The sequence below is a fragment of the Stigmatopora nigra genome, chromosome 19 (genome assembly GCF_051989575.1).
Source record: "Stigmatopora nigra isolate UIUO_SnigA chromosome 19, RoL_Snig_1.1, whole genome shotgun sequence".
Lineage (NCBI taxonomy): Eukaryota > Metazoa > Chordata > Actinopteri > Syngnathiformes > Syngnathidae > Stigmatopora > Stigmatopora nigra.
Window position 1 is genome coordinate 9,757,203 of NC_135526.1, and position 12,628 is coordinate 9,769,830.

General features: G+C 40.4%; 1 protein-coding gene across 1 annotated transcript in view; it reads right to left on the reverse strand.

The window, feature by feature from the left end:
- The window catches only part of LOC144212624 (polypeptide N-acetylgalactosaminyltransferase 10-like), a 52,704-nt gene that overhangs the window by 17,213 nt on the left and 22,863 nt on the right, over nt 1-12,628 (reverse strand). The gene's annotated exons all lie outside the window — the stretch shown is intronic.

A 12,628-nucleotide genomic window follows, 5' to 3' on the forward strand; every position in this document is an offset into this window, starting at 1 on the left:
TAAAAATATGAAAATCTATGCTGAAACTCTGTAACCGGAAGCCACTTTTGCTACTAGGACTCAGCACCGAAGACATTTTATTTATGTATTTAATTTTTTAAATAGGGTTGACCCTACCCTGAGGCTTTTCGATTATCGCGGCTATATCTGGCCCCATTAACCGCGATATTTGAGGGATTATTGTATTACACTGTTCTTTTGCTATTTAGTAAAGACAGTGACATTTGTTTAAAAAGAGCACATAATTTAATTCCTGACTCAAAAGTTATACACAAATTCACCCGATTTTTTTTGTACCAAAGCATAAAGTGGACTATAGTTACTTGGAGAGCATGAGCTCTCATTAATAAAATATCACCACAGTCAGTGTTCCTCCTTGATAGCAGTTCTTACAAATGTCCTGCTCACTAAGACATCCCCCGTTCCCTTAGCCCCAAACCTCCCTCCCTCGCAATGCATCTACTAATTGGATTCTGAATATCAGAGGACATGATGGAGGACAGGCAGCGGTCCATTTAAACCATTAAAGGATAAACTGGGGCTGTTCGAATGACACACAGGCATGTTTTATCTGAGCACTGACTCAATTTTCCATTACATTCCTTGCTTCCTAGCGTGTGCTTGTTGGTTTTGATGTCACTTGGCACCCCGGTTCTTTTAGGAAGGTATCATTGATCCGGCAGGCAGCGGGACCAGCAAAAACCGACAGAATCTTCAACAAGGCCTTTCAAGCCGTCTGTGGCTTGATTTATCTTTTTGGTGTCTTATTGAGTGACCTTCTAACAGTTTTATATTTTTACTTACTGTTTTTTCACACTTATAGGGCACACTTAAAAGTCTAAAATTTTACCCAATCAGTCAGTGCGCTTTTTGTATGCACTAAATTCAATACTCTGTAGATGTTGCTGTATGATGCTGACCGTTTGATTGTCTGGGTGCATTTCTTGCTGACATGCTATTTTAATATAGTGGACGTCCGGCAAGTATGGCATCATATGAACTCCGGGTTTGGCGTAATTGCGGGAGGCTAGGCAAAGGAACTACAACTGCTGGCCAAAAACAGAGTATTCAAAACAAAGTTGGGAATGGCTTGGGAGCAATGAATGTCCGATGGTATACACAAAGACCGGCAGGCAGCATCGGGCCAGTCACGACAATATGTTAATGAGTTTGTGGATGCTTGGGCTCAAGTGTTGGCCAGCACAGTTGTTCAAGCTTTCACCAAAGCTAGTATCAAGTTCCCCGAATACCTCGGCGACAACTCCGACTCTGACAGTGAGATGGAGCATAGCATGTTGAACGGCAAACTCTTCATATCAGATACAGAAGATGAGGAGTTGACGGTTTTGTAGAAGTTTAACTGCTTTAACTTCTTTTAACGTGAGTACCTTTTAGCTCAATAAAGCACAATCAAAGTTAGTTTTGCTCATGCTGCCCTTAACAAAAAACACAAGCATAACACACGATAGCATAACATATGCTAGCATAACATACGCTAGCATGACATATACTAGCATAACATACGCTAGCATGACATATACTAGCATAACATACGCTGGCATAACATGGTTGCATAACATACGATAGCATAGTGTCAGGCTAGCACCGTTTGGGCCAAAATGCCTTATCTATGAGCAAAAAACAGAGTAGACACCCGTAATTGCAAGCAAAGTTATCCACCGTGCATAAAATTAGACCTACAGAGCTCATGATAGCACAGAGACGGTCTATGCTTCGAAAGACATCCTATTGCTATCGAGTCATCATACTTTGTTGGCATACTAACAATCAATGACCTTGGCTTGTTTAGCATATCTTGTTAGGTAGTGATCAGGAAAAATGTCTCAGAAGAATTAGCTTTTGGAGGAGTGGTGGAAATGGTCACGGCATTGAAAATGTCAAATTCAAACTAAAATGGCAATCTTCCTATATCCTTTTGGAAATGGCTTCTTAGATTTACAGTCATGAGACAGACCAACAACCTTTAGTAGTGCTAAGTGAGACCGGCTTTAATTATAGTTATAGTTGATGCCTAATCTTGCCTAAATTTCCAAGTACTATTTTATTGGATAAACCGTTTTAGAGGTTATGCTTGTATTGCCTTCTGAAGTTAAAATTTCAACAGTGTGAACACTGAAAAAGCCAAGGTATGTAGTTGGTTTATAATCCTTCAGAGACCATTTGGGAATCCTTCTGACAGATATGCCCCTAAACGTTTGAAAATTGTCCTCAATATCATCATATAATAGTGTAATTTGTTATTCCATGTTCCAAACAAACGAGTCTGCCAAAGAAAAGCAATGAGTATAGAGAGTTGATGCAACCCGAGGTGGGGGGGTGGAAAGCCGGCCGTCACCTTCATAACATAGCTATAGGTCAAGCCATTAGTGAGAACCCATTAGCAGATCGATTTGGGCTAAACTCCAGGCATCCACAGACTGAATCTTGCATAACCTTCTCCCAAACAGGCGGAAGCGGCAATCATTTCATTACATGTTCACACATTAGGGAGCAACGCGAGGCAAAGGTTACAGCATCTAATTATTTATGGTTAATTTGCCTGGAATAAATTGGGATATGGCTTTATCGGTTTACGACAAATTGGCAGGGCTCTAAATCACGATAATTGAGGAAGGGTCTATGTTAGAAAACAAATTAGTCTACATTAAGAGTGTGGTACTCTTAGGTCATATATGTAACTTTATTAAAGGGTAATTTATGCGGTACATGCATTTTCTGTAGCTGTTTCCTCCAAAATGGCTTAATTCCTGTTAATTTTCAGCTAACAAATGTTTTTAGTAGACATGCTAAAAATATACATTTCACTCAGCAACATGAAATTCCATGCACATTTTCTTTGCTTCTAAGTGTATACAATACAATAAGCTGGACATCGGCATCAACACAGCTTTACGAAGGGTAGTAGGCAGCGCCGGGCTAGTTACGCTACCTACTATTTGCGAGTGGATTGTGGCCGCCTGGACAAATGTATAAAACTCAACGTTTTCGAGACAGTCGTTCAATTCGGACACAGAAAATGGGGAATTTGATGGATTTGTGGGTGATAATGATGTGAGTACATTGTAAAATGGATAAATAAAGTAAAACCGAACTCTGTTTTGCTTCCATTGCCTTTTTAAAAACGTGTTTTTAGCGTGTGGGTGTATGCGTGTATGTTTTGTATTGCCATGCCTGGTTGCGTCTATAAAAACGGTGCATGTTTTGTGTGTGTGAAATACAGAAATAGCGCTCGTTATTGACACTGCAGCTAAAAATTGTTGTGAAAATACGGTAATATAAAAATGTGATGTACTGAAGCCGCGAGGTGGTGAAGGATCAGTAGTTCACATTAACTTCTTCAAAAGCACCAAAACTTTGGGTACCAGCTGCCTAAATTACACATTTGTGAAAACACCCTAATATTTATGAATTAGATTACACTGAGACATTACTGCATTTTACGTCAAATTGGTTTAACTTGTGCCAAGGGCAAAGTTTTCAATTTTCTTCAGGTGAGTCTGGTACATGTGGACACATTTTCTATGAGTTCATAAAAATATGCCCAGTAATTTACACTGGAATGGCTGCTCTACTGTTCAAATTGGGCCATTAGTCTGAGACTTTTTCCTGACTCCTGTGGAGACCTACATACATATTATGTCAGTTGGACTGGAATATTTTCATCTTTTTAAATAATGCAAATAATACAATTAATATTAAGCGTACAAATTGTGGCATTACACCTAAAAAAAATCCATCTATTGCAAATGCGTAACCCAAGTTGAGCCATAGAGATGCAAATTCATTTTATGGCCAATTTAATTAGCCTCCATTTAGAGCAGGATCTATTGAAGCAGCAGCAGTTTTCCCTGTCAAAATGCTGGATTATTTCCCGCAAAGGAAGATGCCAAGATGCTAATTCATTCCTCCAAAATATACCGCACATACTGCGCCCCCCCCCCCTCAGTCTGCCAAGAGGGGCACATTTTGAATCTGCTTTTCTGCAAGCATCGTATAAAAAAGGAAATCATATGCCAAGGGAAAGTCTGTGATGATATAAGACAATCTAGAGGGAATTTAAAGATCCCCTTCCTCTACTGTATGTTTTTCTACTAACACATTGAATACAGTTTTAACAGCCTATGAAAAAAGACATTATTCACTTATGCTCAGCATTGACATTGTAACTTAATGAAAGGAGAGGACAATTTCAACTTATTGTTAAAAGCGCTGCCTGAACATGTGGCTGTCCGCATTTGATTTAGTCAAAATTCAACAGATTCCTTTTTTTACACACTGTGGCAAAAACTAAACAGAGATCCACAGTTTATTACATGGTCTGCTCAGCTTTCATTCATTCATTTTCTGAATCGCTTATCCTCACAAGGGGGTGCTGTAGGCGGAAGACACCCTGAATCGGTGGCCAGCCGATGGCAGGGTGCGAGGAGGAAGACAACCTTTCAGACTCACACCCATACCTAGGGGGAATTTAGAGTCCGCTTATCCAAAATTGATAAGAATCCCCAAAGGAGGAGTTAATGATGTCTTCAATCTCCTCTCTAAACAAGAAGTTAGAGTATTTACTTGTGTAGATATAAAATTGGTTTGACAAAAATATTTTTTATTGCAAACTTCTCCAAATATGCGTAATTGTGCTTGCTTTGAATATTATTTGTTTACCGCAACATCTACATCGGAAATGAAATCAAAGATTTCATTTTTTAGTCAAACTTCATTAACTAAAGGTTCAGCCAAAGAAAATGAAATGTACATAGTAATTCTACATCTTTAAACTTTTTAATAGGTGATCTTTGGCTTCCTAATCTTAATTCAGATAGCCATCTTGCACTAGACTTCAGCACTGCTCAAGGCGCTGTGGGTCAACAGGCTGACAACGAAGGCTGGCATCTCTAAAAATCCATGCATCATTGCATGGGTGACCAAACGTGTGTTCAGGCAAGCAAAAAAGGGGGGCTACAAATTGAACGCAACAAGGAGAATATAAAGTGGCTTCAAAGAGGCAGTGCAGAGTCACCATTAGTCACTGTTAACACGACCCCCCTCATTCAAAATCGCGTGGCTAACAAACATTGCAGAAATATACTAAACCAAGCAATGGAACTCAGTCCTTGAGAGAGTCTTTAACAAGAGAGTTGGTGTCTTTTCACTGGGTGAACAGTGGGAAGTGTGTGGAAAGCATTTTGAGATTAAAAAAGTAATCTTTATTAATGTCAAAAGGCAAATTTGATTTAATTAATTTGATCACTTCTGTCCACACAGCATAATATTACATTATACATAATGTTGCATAACAAAGATATTTTTTTCTCTCTTTGAAATGCACATTGATTCGTTTTTTCCACGGGCCTAGTTCAATAGAAACATATCCACACAGGTGAATACAAAAAAATCTTCGGAGAACAAAATTGTTACAATTGTGTGTGTATGTAGTGATAAAAGTAAGTACACATGAAATACGTTTCAATTCTTAGCTGTGAACAATAATAAAAAACAAGTCCAGGAAGGTCTCCTCACCAACTACGCCAATGTTGTTTTTCCACAATAAATGAGTATTTATTAAAGTCAAACCAAACACAGCTTCTCATGCTCATCTCTGTCCTCTAACAAGCATGGAGACTTAACAGGTGCTAATGAAGAGTCCCCTGAGAGCAGTTCGCATTTCCAAAATACACATCAAATAGAAGCAGGAGGAGCAGAGGGAAAAAAACAAGACAGCACATTGCTTTGCCTCTTGTTTAAAAAACAAACACAAAAAAACATCACTTTATACCAGGGATAGGGAAACTATGGCTTGGGAGCCATATGTGGCTATTTTGATGGATGTATATGGCTCTTCGCGAACCTGTGTTGTAGAATATGGGAACCGCTGGTGAGAGACCTAAGTCCCGGACGCACCAATGGGAGCGTCACGCCGGCAATGTGGCGCTAAAACCATCTCTAGTGCCTTTTTAAAATCATATTTTTTCTTCAGTAAATCCTAAATTTTCTTCATTACACTCTTCTGCATTCATTTTTCAAAATGGTGAAATGAATAATAAATGCTCACATTTTCATGTATTTTTACTTTTAAATTCTGAGTATGGCTCTCAAGGAATAATGTTTGAAAATATGAATTGTTTATGGCTCTCTTCGTCAAAAAATTTCCCGACCCCTGCTTTATACAATGAGTATATGCATTGTTTTCAGAAGCTGCCAACAATATTGCAACTCTGCTTTGCTTTTGGCTTTAATCTGCCGAGTAATAGTCGGGGAAACTCCATTTAAAGGACGTGTTTCTGAAAATAGACTAAAATAAAAGTAGGGTGCTATGAATAATTCCCTAAAAAAAATAAAATAAACAAAAAATAAAAAATCACGTAAGATTACAGCTTTATTCGTTCATACAACAACCTCATTTTGTCACAAAATCAAATGAGAAAATCGAGTTGATTTGATATACCCTCCATGACAAATAGAACCAATAAAGCCAAATTGAAGAAGAAATGAACACCTATTTCAAGGCTACTCCGGAATTTCAGGAGTTTCTCCCGAAATGCAACGCAAACTCCGGGGCTCATGACAACCTAACTGAACTCCGAAAATCCCCAAAAATTTTCAATTACATTTTTTTCCCACACCATCACTACGCCCGGCTTCCGCCATCTTGATTCAACTGCACTGTAAACCGGAAGAGTTCGGTAACACGAGTGCTTTCTGAATCATCCGAGTTACAAGTTCTGACAAACGCACGTAGAAGGACCCAAACAGAAATATAAACTTAATTTCATTAGGCTGTACTTTTTACAATATTTCAATGAATGTAAGAACATGATAATACAAGTTTGATTTGAATTGTCCTACGCATATTTTATTTTATTTTATATGTATTTTGCATGACTCGCATTCATATGGGACAAGGGTACTCCTGAAATGGGGTCGACGGAGGTGGGCACCTCTGCTATTTTCAGAAATAGATTTCTATTTTTCCTGTGTATATGTTACATTTATGAAGTTACAACCAATACTGGGATGCAGGTGGAAAGTTATCTATTTAATACTTTTTAGAGTCTTTCTCTTTAGTTAAAGAAGTTGAATACCAAGTGTGGCACATCTGAGTCACAAGACTAAGATCAGAAAAAAGCAGCTCTTGACAACACATGTAGTTCCACAGTTTTGTTTCTAGCTCTCGCTGCCAGCAGGGTAAAAATTCTCATAGAACAGATGGTGATCACAGGAATCCACAGAGAATAGAGCACATAAGCACGCCTCACCTTGAAAGGGAGCTGAGGTGGGGCACCCTCCAAATATCTGCAGGGGGACTGAGAATTTAACAGGATCTCTGCACTGGCTTTGGAAATTCAATTAGGGGTTAATGAGGCTGGAGATTTTTGTACACACCGAAAGGTGGATTAGATGGTTCTACCATTTTCAACACGGAATTCCACTCCTACTGCTCTGTTTCTAGCCATAACTGGCTGTTTTTCCTGCTTCTCGTCATCCTGCCTTGAAGCACTGCAAATTTGAAGAATGTTTCAGAAATTAGATTTGGATTTCATTCATGTAATAGCCAAAATGATAAATTCTGTTATCCTTCACCACTTCGAGGCTTCAACATCCGCGGCTTTAGCACATTGCGTTTTTTTATAGTAAGTATACATTTTAAAAAGTTCATAAAATGTGAAATATTCATGCTAAAATTTGCAAGTGGGAGACAGTTCACTCTCTTCCGCATGCCAATAAGAAAATGGCGGAAGACAGGGGACTGTCACTCAACTCAGGATCTGTGGCCGTCTTTTTTTCTCAGAAAAATAGAGCTTTCTGAGCGGACTGGACAGCCGGGAGCAGAACCGCTAACCTCCGTCGACCCCATTTCAGGAGTACCCTTGTCCCATTTACGGAGTTTTATGTTTTTATCAGGGGTGAATACGATTCGCGCTAAATTAAGTGTAAAAAACAAAAATAATGTAGGACAAGTTAAATAAAACTTGATATCATTTTTTGGCATTCATTGAAATTTTGGGTTTTTGCAAACTATTTAAAAAGAAGGAAAGTAAGGTACTATTTCTTTTCAATCCAACCTGTAGAACTGAACTGGTGTCAACATTTATATTTTGTTAACCTGCTATTTGAAATCTCATCTCTAATCTCATTTTCTGGACCGCCTTATCCTCATTAGGGTCATTGGAGGTTCTGGAGCCTATCTCCGCCGACTCCGGGCCAGGGGCGGGGGACACCCACCCTGAAACAGTGGCCAGCCGATCGCAAAGTACACTCGCCCAACCCAAGGGGCAATTTAGAGTGTCCAATCTGCCTACCATGCATGTTTTTGGAATGTGGGAGTACACTGCAGTAGGATGGAGGAGGATACCAACAAAGAACAGGCCAACATGCAAAATCCACACAGGTGGACGTGACCTGGATTTGAACCCCAGAGTTGTGAGGCCGACGCGCTAACCACTCACGCCACCGAGCCGCCCAATATTTGAAAATATACAAGACAAATCGTTTTTGTGACTCACAAAATTAAAGAAGTCCCATTTTGTCACTGGTATTGCACCACAATTATATCTTATTTCCTCTACATAAGTGCATCAGTCAAAAGCTCTCACTACTTGTGAACTAATTTTCAAGTGTTTTGTGTCTTGTCGCAACTTGTTCGTCAAAACCGGATTTAAATTCAGCTATAACTGTTAGGATGTATTAAACATCAGTTATCAGCAATGAATTAAGGTTTCTAGCAATTTCCACCGAGAACACAGCATCCCGGAAAAAATTAGCGGTGCCCCCATGGTTTGTTATAGACAAAAGAGAAGGTTTTGGGAGAGAAATAAGAAGCGATGGTGTTGTGTTAGCTCAAGAAACAACCACTTAAACCACCCCTGCCAAGCATATATACCTCTCCAACGTCAGATCTATCGTAAACCAATCAGACAATTTGGAATTAGAGCTCGCTGCTAACCGCTGAATTTGCCTATGCTACATGCTAATAATGACAGAGAAGTGCCTCCACCCACAAATACCCAACGCTATAGTGCAGTTAGCAAGCCATACATACGGTGCTGAGATGAGACAGGATTCAGGGAAAAAAAGAGGTGGAGGGCTTTGCAATTTTGTGAATGATGAATTGTGTAACAATAGCGCTGTTCTGGTTAGACAATGTTCTCCAGACATAGAATTCATGTTGGAGATGCAGACCCTTCTTTCTTCCCAGAAATTTAGCCGTTGTCATCATCACAGCTGCCTACATCCCACCCACGCTAAGGTAAGTACCGCGTTCTCCCTACTGAAGGACACAACAAAAAATCACCTGAACTGCTGCACATATATTTGCACAAGATTTTAATCGAGCAAATCTCAAAACGGTTTAGCAGAACTTTTAACAGCACGTGAAATGTCTAACAAGAGAGAATAAAACTCTGGATCATGTTTATTCTAACATCCAAGATGCATACAGAGCCATAGCAGGCTCACACTTTGGACAGTCATACCACATATTTTTGTTCATGGCCCAAGCATACACACCCCTTAGCCGACAAACGAAGCTACACAAGCGAACCATTATCATATGGCCTGACGACATACTCTCCCGACTCCAACACTGGTTTGAACAGACATCAACAAGTACTGGATGGCTACAGTCACTGTGGAGAAGACCATCCAGGTGTACCCAAACCGGAAGCCTTGGATGACCAGCCAAGTCTGATCCCTGCTACGCAGCTGGCGCCATCCTGAGGAGAGGGATCAGGGATGCCAAAGCAGATTGCAAGGGGAAGATAGAAGGACAACTTGACGACCCCCGAACGATGTGTCAAAAATACCGTCCCAAGCACAAAAGCCAAGCTGCAAGTCCTGCACACTCAGATGCGGCATTAGCAGAAGAGCTAAACAACTTTTTTGCAGGCTTTGAGTCCCAAAGTCACCACCCAGTCACAACACCTCAACCTCCAATACATCCCACGCCAAGTTCGGGAAAAAGCTTCAACCCACTCAATATGGAGGTAGGGGACGTAAAACGTGTGCTCGGTGCAGTAAACCCCAGGAAGGCCACAGGACCAGATGGAATACCAGGCATAGTACTTAAGGCATGTGCTGACCAACTAGCACCAGTCTAGTTAACATTCCCTGAGAGTACTCAGGAAGGAGCAAGTAAACACCAACCTGCAGAGGGTGATCAACACAGCCCAAAAGCTCATCAACTGCCCCCTATTCAGTATCTACAAATCCTGGTGCTTAGGAAGGGCAGAGAACACCACAAAAGAAAATACACATCCCGGCTTCCAACACTTCTACCTGCTCCCCTATGGCAGCCGAAACAGGCCCATAACGGCCAAGACAAACAGACTAAAGGACACATTCTTCCCAAGAGCTGTCACCAGACTCAACTCAGTGTTCTGCACCTAGAAGGACCTAATTAAGACTTAATGCTAACCACTTTGTATGTACTTATTTATATGACCACTTATTCACGTGACTCATCCTGGACTTCCGGGGGAACAAGACCGCTCCACTCTGCTGATCTCACTTGGACTACTTATTTATTTATTGATTATTCATTTATTTTTCTGTTTGATTGTTGTTGTATTTGTGCACTTCGTGTTGAAACTTGAAATTCCATTATACCTGATAAGGTCAATAAAAGCAATCAATGCAAAAAAGTTACTAAACTTTGTATCCAAGGTGCAACTGTGTTTCTTCTCATCATGATACTGGCTTGATATTGGAATTAGTATAGCATTTTTATATCACTGGAAACGTGTGGTCTCAGATTTCCCAAATGTGCTTGCAACTTTTGCTGATTTCTAGTTAAATTGATATTTTTCATTAGTCGCTTACTTCACAAAATTGAGTGGCGACAGTTGAGTGAGTTTGTTTGAAATGTGACAGGAGACTTCCAGTGTTAGCGTGTTTAGGGTGAGTCACGGCCCAGCGTAGGCGAGGAAGCATGCGAGCGGGAGGTTGTTGAAGACGGCAAGAGGAGAACTCTTGAAAACATTCATATTCCGGTATATACATAGCGAGAAACAATTCTTCGTTGATGTGGGAAGAAACATTTCTAACTGAACGAACACATTTTATTGAAATAGCTTCTCTTAGCACGAGTAAATTGCAGGGGTGGTCTATGCATTAGGTGACGGGATCATAAGTACAGAATTTCCAGTTCACCTTGCAACTATAAAAACATCAATGCTATCAAAAGAAAAAAAACAGCAAACATTTATAAAGTAATCCCTCAAATTTTGTGGATAATGTGTTCAGACATGGTCACAATAATAAAAAAAAACATGAGGTAGGATCACACCTATTATTACTACCATACTACATTTTTTGCACCTACACAAAAATATGCAAGTAAAATTATCAAGAAGTGTATTTATTAAGCGGCCCAGTGAAAGAGTGGTTGGCATGTTAGACTCACAGCTCTGGGGTCCTGGGTTCAAATCCAGTTTGTTCCACCTGTGTGGAGTTTGCATGTTCTCCTCGGGCCTGCATGTGTTTCCTCAGGGTACTCTGGTTTCCTCCCGCATTCCAAAAACATGCAGAGTAGGCTGGTTGGACTCTCTAAATTACCTCTAGGTATGGGTGTGAGTGTGCAAGGTTGTCCGTCTCCTTGTGCCCTGCGATCGGCTGGCCACCGATTCAGGGTGTCACCAACTCAGGCACCGAGTCAGCTGGGATAGGCTCCAGCACCCCTTACAACCCCAGTGAGGATAAAGCCGTTCAGAAAATGAGATTATCCATGTAAGACATGCCACATACGTCGATATACAGTTGTGGTCAAAACATGGCATACACGTGAAGAACAATGTCATGGCTCTCTTGAGTTTCCATTATTTCAACAACTCTGATTTTTCTCTGATAGAGTGATTGGAAGAGATACTTCTTTGTCACAAAAACATTCTTGAAGTTTGGTTCTTTTATGACTTTATTATGGGTTAACAGGAAAAAGGGATCAAATCTGCTGGGTCAAAAATATACATACAGCAACATGAATTGGCAATTTTGGTCACTTGGAAAGTTGTCAGTGAAATGAGCTTCATAAAATGGCCTCTTAACTTCTTGCGAGTAATTATGAGTGACTAAAGGTGGTAACTACTCTGAGGCCATTTAAATAGGGCTCATTGGATGCAAACGCCCACAAACGCTACAATGGGAAAGTTAAAGGAGCTCAGCATGGATCTGAAAAAGCGAATCCTTGACTTGAACAAGTCAGGAAAGTCACTTGGAGCCAATTCAAAGCAACTGCAGGTCCCAAGAGCAACAGTGAAAACAATTGTTTGTAAGTATAAGGTGCATGGCACTGTTTTGTCAATGCCACAATCAGGAAGAAAACGCAAGCTATCACCTGCTGCTGAGAGAAAAGATTCAACCGAGAATCACCAAAAAGCAGATCTGCCAAGAATTAGAAGCTGCTGGAACACAGGTGTAAGTAAGCACAGTCAAGCGTGTTTTGCATCTCCATGGACTGATAGGTTACCGCGCAGGAAGGAAGCCTTTGCTCCAAAAGCGGCACCTTAAGGCTCGACTGAAGTTTGCTTCCGACTAGCTGGCATGGGCTCCAATGAGGTTAAAGCGATTCAGAAAATGAATGACTGAATGTATTCATTAAATATTACTGTTCTAAGCATTG